Source organism: Thunnus thynnus, chromosome 24 (assembly GCF_963924715.1).
Source record: "Thunnus thynnus chromosome 24, fThuThy2.1, whole genome shotgun sequence".
NCBI classification, from domain to species: domain Eukaryota; kingdom Metazoa; phylum Chordata; class Actinopteri; order Scombriformes; family Scombridae; genus Thunnus; species Thunnus thynnus.
This window is the reverse complement of record NC_089540.1, coordinates 2,771,683-2,779,182: the sequence shown is the minus strand read 5'-3', so window position 1 is coordinate 2,779,182 and position 7,500 is coordinate 2,771,683. Positions and strand designations below refer to the sequence as shown.

Sequence of the window (7,500 nt, the reverse complement as noted above, 5' to 3'; positions counted from 1 at the left end):
TCTCCGACGGAGGAACGGATCGGAACGCTCTCAGCGCAGCTGCCGCCTGGGCGTTGAAGGCGCGTCTGACGAGCGACATCCCTAAAAGGCCCATGCGTGGTACCTTGGACAGCTTACGGCCATACCACCCTGAACACGCCCGATCTCGTCTGATCTCGGAAGCTAAGCAGGGTCGGGCCTGGTTAGTACTTGGATGGGAGACCGCCTGGGAATACCAGGTGCTGTAAGCTTTTTCACTTTTCTCCACAAGCTCCTGCCGTGTTTAACGTAGGGATCCTCTCTGGTTCTACTCCGTGTCTTTGCAGAACTGTGCGCGGGAGTCCCACTCTCTGGTATTTCTCCGACGGAGGAACGGATCGGAACGCTCTCAGCGCAGCTGCCGCCTGGGCGTTGAAGGCGCGTCTGACGAGCGACATCCCTAAAAGGCCCATGCGTGGTACCTTGGACAGCTTACGGCCATACCACCCTGAACACGCCCGATCTCGTCTGATCTCGGAAGCTAAGCAGGGTCGGGCCTGGTTAGTACTTGGATGGGAGACCGCCTGGGAATACCAGGTGCTGTAAGCTTTTTCACTTTTCTCCACAAGCTCCTGCCGTGTTTAACGTAGGGATCCTCTCTGGTTTTCCTCCGTGTCTTTGCAGAACTGTGCGCGGGAGTCCCACTCTCTGGTATTTCTCCGACGGAGGAACGGATCGGAACGCTCTCAGCGCAGCTGCCGCCTGGGCGTTGAAGGCGCGTCTGACGAGCGACATCCCTAAAAGGCCCATGCGTGGTACCTTGGACAGCTTACGGCCATACCACCCTGAACACGCCCGATCTCGTCTGATCTCGGAAGCTAAGCAGGGTCGGGCCTGGTTAGTACTTGGATGGGAGACCGCCTGGGAATACCAGGTGCTGTAAGCTTTTTCACTTTTCTCCACAAGCTCCTGCCGTGTTTAACGTAGGGATCCTCTCTCGTTCTACTCCGTGTCTTTGCAGAACTGTGCGCGGGAGTCCCACTCTCTGGTATTTCTCCGACGGAGGAACGGATCGGAACGCTCTCAGCGCAGCTGCCGCCTGGGCGTTGAAGGCGCGTCTGACGAGCGACATCCCTAAAAGGCCCATGCGTGGTACCTTGGACAGCTTACGGCCATACCACCCTGAACACGCCCGATCTCGTCTGATCTCGGAAGCTGAGCAGGGTCGGGCCTGGTTAGTACTTGGATGGGAGACCGCCTGGGAATACCAGGTGCTGTAAGCTTTTTCACTTTTCTCCACAAGCTCCTGCCGTGTTTAACGTAGGGATCCTCTCTGGTTTTCCTCCGTGTCTTTGCAGAACTGTGCGCGGGAGTCCCACTCTCTGGTATTTCTCCGACGGATCGGAACGCTCTCAGCGCAGCTGCCGCCTGGGCGTTGAAGGCGCGTCTGACGAGCGACATCCCTAAAAGGCCCATGCGTGGTACCTTGGCCAGCTTACGGCCATACCACCCTGAACACGCCCGATCTCGTCTGATCTCGGAAGCTAAGCAGGGTCGGGCCTGGTTAGTACTTGGATGGGAGACCGCCTGGGAATACCAGGTGCTGTAAGCTTTTTCACTTTTCTCCACAAGCTCCTGCCGTGTTTAACGTAGGGATCCTCTCTGGTTTTCCTCCGTGTCTTTGCAGAACTGTGCGCGGGAGTCCCACTCTCTGGTATTTCTCCGACGGAGGAACGGATCGGAACGCTCTCAGCGCAGCTGCCGCCTGGGCGTTGAAGGCGCGTCTGACGAGCGACATCCCTAAAAGGCCCATGCGTGGTACCTTGGACAGCTTACGGCCATACCACCCTGAACACGCCCGATCTCGTCTGATCTCGGAAACTAAGCAGGGTCGGGCCTGGTTAGTACTTGGATGGGAGACCGCCTGGGAATACCAGGTGCTGTAAGCTTTTTCACTTTTCTCCACAAGCTCCTGCCGTGTTTAACGTAGGGATCCTCTCTGGTTTTCCTCCGTGTCTTTGCAGAACTGTGCGCGGGAGTCCCACTCTCTGGTATTTCTCCGACGGATCGGAACGCTCTCAGCGCAGCTGCCGCCTGGGCGTTGAAGGCGCGTCTGACGAGCGACATCCCTAAAAGGCCCATGCGTGGTACCTTGGACAGCTTACGGCCATACCACCCTGAACACGCCTGATCTCGGAAGCTAAGCAGGGTCGGGCCTGGTTAGTACTTGGATGGGAGACCGCCTGGGAATACCAGGTGCTGTAAGCTTTTTCACTTTTCTCCACAAGCTCCTGCCGTGTTTAACGTAGGGATCCTCTCTGGTTTTCCTCCGTGTCTTTGCAGAACTGTGCGCGGGAGTCCCACTCTCTGGTATTTCTCCGACGGAGGAACGGATCGGAACGCTCTCAGCGCAGCTGCCGCCTGGGCGTTGAAGGCGCGTCTGACGAGCGACATCCCTAAAAGGCCCATGCGTGGTACCTTGGACAGCTTACGGCCATACCACCCTGAACACGCCCGATCTCGTCTGATCTCGGAAGCTAAGCAGGGTCGGGCCTGGTTAGTACTTGGATGGGAGACCGCCTGGGAATACCAGGTGCTGTAAGCTTTTTCACTTTTCTCCACAAGCTCCTGCCGTGTTTAACGTAGGGATCCTCTCTCGTTCTACTCCGTGTCTTTGCAGAACTGTGCGCGGGAGTCCCACTCTCTGGTATTTCTCCGACGGAGGAACGGATCGGAACGCTCTCAGCGCAGCTGCCGCCTGGGCGTTGAAGGCGCGTCTGACGAGCGACATCCCTAAAAGGCCCATGCGTGGTACCTTGGACAGCTTACGGCCATACCACCCTGAACACGCCCGATCTCGTCTGATCTCGGAAGCTGAGCAGGGTCGGGCCTGGTTAGTACTTGGATGGGAGACCGCCTGGGAATACCAGGTGCTGTAAGCTTTTTCACTTTTCTCCACAAGCTCCTGCCGTGTTTAACGTAGGGATCCTCTCTGGTTTTCCTCCGTGTCTTTGCAGAACTGTGCGCGGGAGTCCCACTCTCTGGTATTTCTCCGACGGATCGGAACGCTCTCAGCGCAGCTGCCGCCTGGGCGTTGAAGGCGCGTCTGACGAGCGACATCCCTAAAAGGCCCATGCGTGGTACCTTGGCCAGCTTACGGCCATACCACCCTGAACACGCCCGATCTCGTCTGATCTCGGAAGCTAAGCAGGGTCGGGCCTGGTTAGTACTTGGATGGGAGACCGCCTGGGAATACCAGGTGCTGTAAGCTTTTTCACTTTTCTCCACAAGCTCCTGCCGTGTTTAACGTAGGGATCCTCTCTGGTTTTCCTCCGTGTCTTTGCAGAACTGTGCGCGGGAGTCCCACTCTCTGGTATTTCTCCGACGGAGGAACGGATCGGAACGCTCTCAGCGCAGCTGCCGCCTGGGCGTTGAAGGCGCGTCTGACGAGCGACATCCCTAAAAGGCCCATGCGTGGTACCTTGGACAGCTTACGGCCATACCACCCTGAACACGCCCGATCTCGTCTGATCTCGGAAACTAAGCAGGGTCGGGCCTGGTTAGTACTTGGATGGGAGACCGCCTGGGAATACCAGGTGCTGTAAGCTTTTTCACTTTTCTCCACAAGCTCCTGCCGTGTTTAACGTAGGGATCCTCTCTGGTTTTCCTCCGTGTCTTTGCAGAACTGTGCGCGGGAGTCCCACTCTCTGGTATTTCTCCGACGGATCGGAACGCTCTCAGCGCAGCTGCCGCCTGGGCGTTGAAGGCGCGTCTGACGAGCGACATCCCTAAAAGGCCCATGCGTGGTACCTTGGACAGCTTACGGCCATACCACCCTGAACACGCCCGATCTCGTCTGATCTCGGAAGCTAAGCAGGGTCGGGCCTGGTTAGTACTTGGATGGGAGACCGCCTGGGAATACCAGGTGCTGTAAGCTTTTTCACTTTTCTCCACAAGCTCCTGCCGTGTTTAACGTAGGGATCCTCTCTGGTTTTCCTCCGTGTCTTTGCAGAACTGTGCGCGGGAGTCCCACTCTCTGGTATTTCTCCGACGGAGGAACGGATCGGAACGCTCTCAGCGCAGCTGCCGCCTGGGCGTTGAAGGCGCGTCTGACGAGCGACATCCCTAAAAGGCCCATGCGTGGTACCTTGGACAGCTTACGGCCATACCACCCTGAACACGCCCGATCTCGTCTGATCTCGGAAGCTAAGCAGGGTCGGGCCTGGTTAGTACTTGGATGGGAGACCGCCTGGGAATACCAGGTGCTGTAAGCTTTTTCACTTTTCTCCACAAGCTCCTGCCGTGTTTAACGTAGGGATCCTCTCTCGTTCTACTCCGTGTCTTTGCAGAACTGTGCGCGGGAGTCCCACTCTCTGGTATTTCTCCGACGGAGGAACGGATCGGAACGCTCTCAGCGCAGCTGCCGCCTGGGCGTTGAAGGCGCGTCTGACGAGCGACATCCCTAAAAGGCCCATGCGTGGTACCTTGGACAGCTTACGGCCATACCACCCTGAACACGCCCGATCTCGTCTGATCTCGGAAGCTGAGCAGGGTCGGGCCTGGTTAGTACTTGGATGGGAGACCGCCTGGGAATACCAGGTGCTGTAAGCTTTTTCACTTTTCTCCACAAGCTCCTGCCGTGTTTAACGTAGGGATCCTCTCTGGTTTTCCTCCGTGTCTTTGCAGAACTGTGCGCGGGAGTCCCACTCTCTGGTATTTCTCCGACGGATCGGAACGCTCTCAGCGCAGCTGCCGCCTGGGCGTTGAAGGCGCGTCTGACGAGCGACATCCCTAAAAGGCCCATGCGTGGTACCTTGGACAGCTTACGGCCATACCACCCTGAACACGCCCGATCTCGTCTGATCTCGGAAGCTAAGCAGGGTCGGGCCTGGGGGCCTGGTTAGTACTTGGATGGGAGACCGCCTGGGAATACCAGGTGCTGTAAGCTTTTTCACTTTTCTCCACAAGCTCCTGCCGTGTTTAACGTAGGGATCCTCTCTGGTTTTCCTCCGTGTCTTTGCAGAACTGTGCGCGGGAGTCCCACTCTCTGGTATTTCTCCGATGGAGGAACGGATCGGAACGCTCTCAGCGCAGCTGCCGCCTGGGCGTTGAAGGCGCGTCTGACGAGCGACATCCCTAAAAGGCCCATGCGTGGTACCTTGGACAGCTTACGGCCATACCACCCTGAACACGCCCGATCTCGTCTGATCTCGGAAGCTAAGCAGGGTCGGGCCTGGTTAGTACTTGGATGGGAGACCGCCTGGGAATACCAGGTGCTGTAAGCTTTTTCACTTTTCTCCACAAGCTCCTGCCGTGTTTAACGTAGGGATCCTCTCTCGTTCTACTCCGTGTCTTTGCAGAACTGTGCGCGGGAGTCCCACTCTCTGGTATTTCTCCGACGGAGGAACGGATCGGAACGCTCTCAGCGCAGCTGCCGCCTGGGCGTTGAAGGCGCGTCTGACGAGCGACATCCCTAAAAGGCCCATGCGTGGTACCTTGGACAGCTTACGGCCATACCACCCTGAACACGCCCGATCTCGTCTGATCTCGGAAGCTGAGCAGGGTCGGGCCTGGTTAGTACTTGGATGGGAGACCGCCTGGGAATACCAGGTGCTGTAAGCTTTTTCACTTTTCTCCACAAGCTCCTGCCGTGTTTAACGTAGGGATCCTCTCTGGTTTTCCTCCGTGTCTTTGCAGAACTGTGCGCGGGAGTCCCACTCTCTGGTATTTCTCCGACGGATCGGAACGCTCTCAGCGCAGCTGCCGCCTGGGCGTTGAAGGCGCGTCTGACGAGCGACATCCCTAAAAGGCCCATGCGTGGTACCTTGGCCAGCTTACGGCCATACCACCCTGAACACGCCCGATCTCGTCTAATCTCGGAAGCTAAGCAGGGTCGGGCCTGGTTAGTACTTGGATGGGAGACCGCCTGGGAATACCAGGTGCTGTAAGCTTTTTCACTTTTCTCCACAAGCTCCTGCCGTGTTTAACGTAGGGATCCTCTCTGGTTTTCCTCCGTGTCTTTGCAGAACTGTGCGCGGGAGTCCCACTCTCTGGTATTTCTCCGACGGAGGAACGGATCGGAACGCTCTCAGCGCAGCTGCCGCCTGGGCGTTGAAGGCGCGTCTGACGAGCGACATCCCTAAAAGGCCCATGCGTGGTACCTTGGACAGCTTACGGCCATACCACCCTGAACACGCCCGATCTCGTCTGATTTCGGAAACTAAGCAGGGTCGGGCCTGGTTAGTACTTGGATGGGAGACCGCCTGGGAATACCAGGTGCTGTAAGCTTTTTCACTTTTCTCCACAAGCTCCTGCCGTGTTTAACGTAGGGATCCTCTCTGGTTTTCCTCCGTGTCTTTGCAGAACTGTGCGCGGGAGTCCCACTCTCTGGTATTTCTCCGACGGATCGGAACGCTCTCAGCGCAGCTGCCGCCTGGGCGTTGAAGGCGCGTCTGACGAGCGACATCCCTAAAAGGCCCATGCGTGGTACCTTGGACAGCTTACGGCCATACCACCCTGAACACGCCTGATGTCGGAAGCTAAGCAGGGTCGGGCCTGGTTAGTACTTGGATGGGAGACCGCCTGGGAATACCAGGTGCTGTAAGCTTTTTCACTTTTCTCCACAAGCTCCTGCCGTGTTTAACGTAGGGATCCTCTCTGGTTTTCCTCCGTGTCTTTGCAGAACTGTGCGCGGGAGTCCCACTCTCTGGTATTTCTCCGACGGAGGAACGGATCGGAACGCTCTCAGCGCAGCTGCCGCCTGGGCGTTGAAGGCGCGTCTGACGAGCGACATCCCTAAAAGGCCCATGCGTGGTACCTTGGACAGCTTACGGCCATACCACCCTGAACACGCCCGATCTCGTCTGATCTCGGAAGCTAAGCAGGGTCGGGCCTGGTTAGTACTTGGATGGGAGACCGCCTGGGAATACCAGGTGCTGTAAGCTTTTTCACTTTTCTCCACAAGCTCCTGCCGTGTTTAACGTAGGGATCCTCTCTCGTTCTACTCCGTGTCTTTGCAGAACTGTGCGCGGGAGTCCCACTCTCTGGTATTTCTCCGACGGAGGAACGGATCGGAACGCTCTCAGCGCAGCTGCCGCCTGGGCGTTGAAGGCGCGTCTGACGAGCGACATCCCTAAAAGGCCCATGCGTGGTACCTTGGACAGCTTACGGCCATACCACCCTGAACACGCCCGATCTCGTCTGATCTCGGAAGCTGAGCAGGGTCGGGCCTGGTTAGTACTTGGATGGGAGACCGCCTGGGAATACCAGGTGCTGTAAGCTTTTTCACTTTTCTCCACAAGCTCCTGCCGTGTTTAACGTAGGGATCCTCTCTGGTTTTCCTCCGTGTCTTTGCAGAACTGTGCGCGGGAGTCCCACTCTCTGGTATTTCTCCGACGGATCGGAACGCTCTCAGCGCAGCTGCCGCCTGGGCGTTGAAGGCGCGTCTGACGAGCGACATCCCTAAAAGGCCCATGCGTGGTACCTTGGCCAGCTTACGGCCATACCACCCTGAACACGCCCGATCTCGTCTGATCTCGGAAG

At 57.4% G+C, this 7,500-nt stretch overlaps 20 non-coding genes and 3 pseudogenes across 20 annotated transcripts in view; all 23 read left to right on the top strand.

Annotated features, from left to right (window-relative positions):
• The first annotated feature begins 111 nt into the window (after nt 1–111).
• Nucleotides 112–230, top strand: LOC137177760 (5S ribosomal RNA). Its single transcript, XR_010926383.1, has one exon. It is a non-coding gene; the product is annotated as a 5S ribosomal RNA (ribosomal RNA).
• Nucleotides 231–448: 218 nt separating this feature from the next.
• LOC137177759 (5S ribosomal RNA) lies at nt 449–567 on the top strand. Its single transcript, XR_010926382.1, has one exon. It is a non-coding gene; the product is annotated as a 5S ribosomal RNA (ribosomal RNA).
• A 218-nt stretch (nt 568–785) lies between these two features.
• LOC137177758 (5S ribosomal RNA) lies at nt 786–904 on the top strand. Its single transcript, XR_010926381.1, has one exon. It is a non-coding gene; the product is annotated as a 5S ribosomal RNA (ribosomal RNA).
• A 218-nt stretch (nt 905–1,122) lies between these two features.
• Nucleotides 1,123–1,241, top strand: LOC137178058 (5S ribosomal RNA). The gene has a single exon (XR_010926667.1). It is a non-coding gene; the product is annotated as a 5S ribosomal RNA (ribosomal RNA).
• Nucleotides 1,242–1,451: 210 nt separating this feature from the next.
• LOC137177757 (5S ribosomal RNA) lies at nt 1,452–1,570 on the top strand. The gene has a single exon (XR_010926380.1). It is a non-coding gene; the product is annotated as a 5S ribosomal RNA (ribosomal RNA).
• A 218-nt stretch (nt 1,571–1,788) lies between these two features.
• LOC137178024 (5S ribosomal RNA) lies at nt 1,789–1,907 on the top strand. The gene has a single exon (XR_010926635.1). It is a non-coding gene; the product is annotated as a 5S ribosomal RNA (ribosomal RNA).
• A 210-nt stretch (nt 1,908–2,117) lies between these two features.
• Nucleotides 2,118–2,226, top strand: LOC137178136 (5S ribosomal RNA; annotated as a pseudogene).
• A 218-nt stretch (nt 2,227–2,444) lies between these two features.
• On the top strand, nt 2,445–2,563 carry LOC137177756 (5S ribosomal RNA). Its single transcript, XR_010926379.1, has one exon. It is a non-coding gene; the product is annotated as a 5S ribosomal RNA (ribosomal RNA).
• A 218-nt stretch (nt 2,564–2,781) lies between these two features.
• Nucleotides 2,782–2,900, top strand: LOC137178057 (5S ribosomal RNA). Its single transcript, XR_010926666.1, has one exon. It is a non-coding gene; the product is annotated as a 5S ribosomal RNA (ribosomal RNA).
• A 210-nt stretch (nt 2,901–3,110) lies between these two features.
• Nucleotides 3,111–3,229, top strand: LOC137177755 (5S ribosomal RNA). Its single transcript, XR_010926378.1, has one exon. It is a non-coding gene; the product is annotated as a 5S ribosomal RNA (ribosomal RNA).
• A 218-nt stretch (nt 3,230–3,447) lies between these two features.
• LOC137178023 (5S ribosomal RNA) lies at nt 3,448–3,566 on the top strand. Its single transcript, XR_010926634.1, has one exon. It is a non-coding gene; the product is annotated as a 5S ribosomal RNA (ribosomal RNA).
• A 210-nt stretch (nt 3,567–3,776) lies between these two features.
• LOC137177754 (5S ribosomal RNA) lies at nt 3,777–3,895 on the top strand. Its single transcript, XR_010926377.1, has one exon. It is a non-coding gene; the product is annotated as a 5S ribosomal RNA (ribosomal RNA).
• A 218-nt stretch (nt 3,896–4,113) lies between these two features.
• Nucleotides 4,114–4,232, top strand: LOC137177753 (5S ribosomal RNA). The gene has a single exon (XR_010926376.1). It is a non-coding gene; the product is annotated as a 5S ribosomal RNA (ribosomal RNA).
• A 218-nt stretch (nt 4,233–4,450) lies between these two features.
• On the top strand, nt 4,451–4,569 carry LOC137178056 (5S ribosomal RNA). The gene has a single exon (XR_010926665.1). It is a non-coding gene; the product is annotated as a 5S ribosomal RNA (ribosomal RNA).
• Nucleotides 4,570–4,779: 210 nt separating this feature from the next.
• Nucleotides 4,780–4,906, top strand: LOC137178130 (5S ribosomal RNA; annotated as a pseudogene).
• Nucleotides 4,907–5,124: 218 nt separating this feature from the next.
• On the top strand, nt 5,125–5,243 carry LOC137177752 (5S ribosomal RNA). The gene has a single exon (XR_010926375.1). It is a non-coding gene; the product is annotated as a 5S ribosomal RNA (ribosomal RNA).
• Nucleotides 5,244–5,461: 218 nt separating this feature from the next.
• On the top strand, nt 5,462–5,580 carry LOC137178055 (5S ribosomal RNA). The gene has a single exon (XR_010926664.1). It is a non-coding gene; the product is annotated as a 5S ribosomal RNA (ribosomal RNA).
• Nucleotides 5,581–5,790: 210 nt separating this feature from the next.
• LOC137178059 (5S ribosomal RNA) lies at nt 5,791–5,909 on the top strand. Its single transcript, XR_010926668.1, has one exon. It is a non-coding gene; the product is annotated as a 5S ribosomal RNA (ribosomal RNA).
• A 218-nt stretch (nt 5,910–6,127) lies between these two features.
• LOC137178117 (5S ribosomal RNA) lies at nt 6,128–6,246 on the top strand. Its single transcript, XR_010926722.1, has one exon. It is a non-coding gene; the product is annotated as a 5S ribosomal RNA (ribosomal RNA).
• Nucleotides 6,247–6,456: 210 nt separating this feature from the next.
• LOC137178140 (5S ribosomal RNA) lies at nt 6,457–6,565 on the top strand (annotated as a pseudogene).
• Nucleotides 6,566–6,783: 218 nt separating this feature from the next.
• LOC137177751 (5S ribosomal RNA) lies at nt 6,784–6,902 on the top strand. Its single transcript, XR_010926374.1, has one exon. It is a non-coding gene; the product is annotated as a 5S ribosomal RNA (ribosomal RNA).
• A 218-nt stretch (nt 6,903–7,120) lies between these two features.
• Nucleotides 7,121–7,239, top strand: LOC137178054 (5S ribosomal RNA). Its single transcript, XR_010926663.1, has one exon. It is a non-coding gene; the product is annotated as a 5S ribosomal RNA (ribosomal RNA).
• A 210-nt stretch (nt 7,240–7,449) lies between these two features.
• Nucleotides 7,450–7,500, top strand: part of LOC137177749 (5S ribosomal RNA) — a 119-nt gene continuing 68 nt past the window's right edge. Inside the window, exon 1 of the ribosomal RNA XR_010926372.1 lies at nt 7,450–7,500. This exon is cut by the window's right edge and continues 68 nt beyond it. This is a non-coding gene — a ribosomal RNA (5S ribosomal RNA).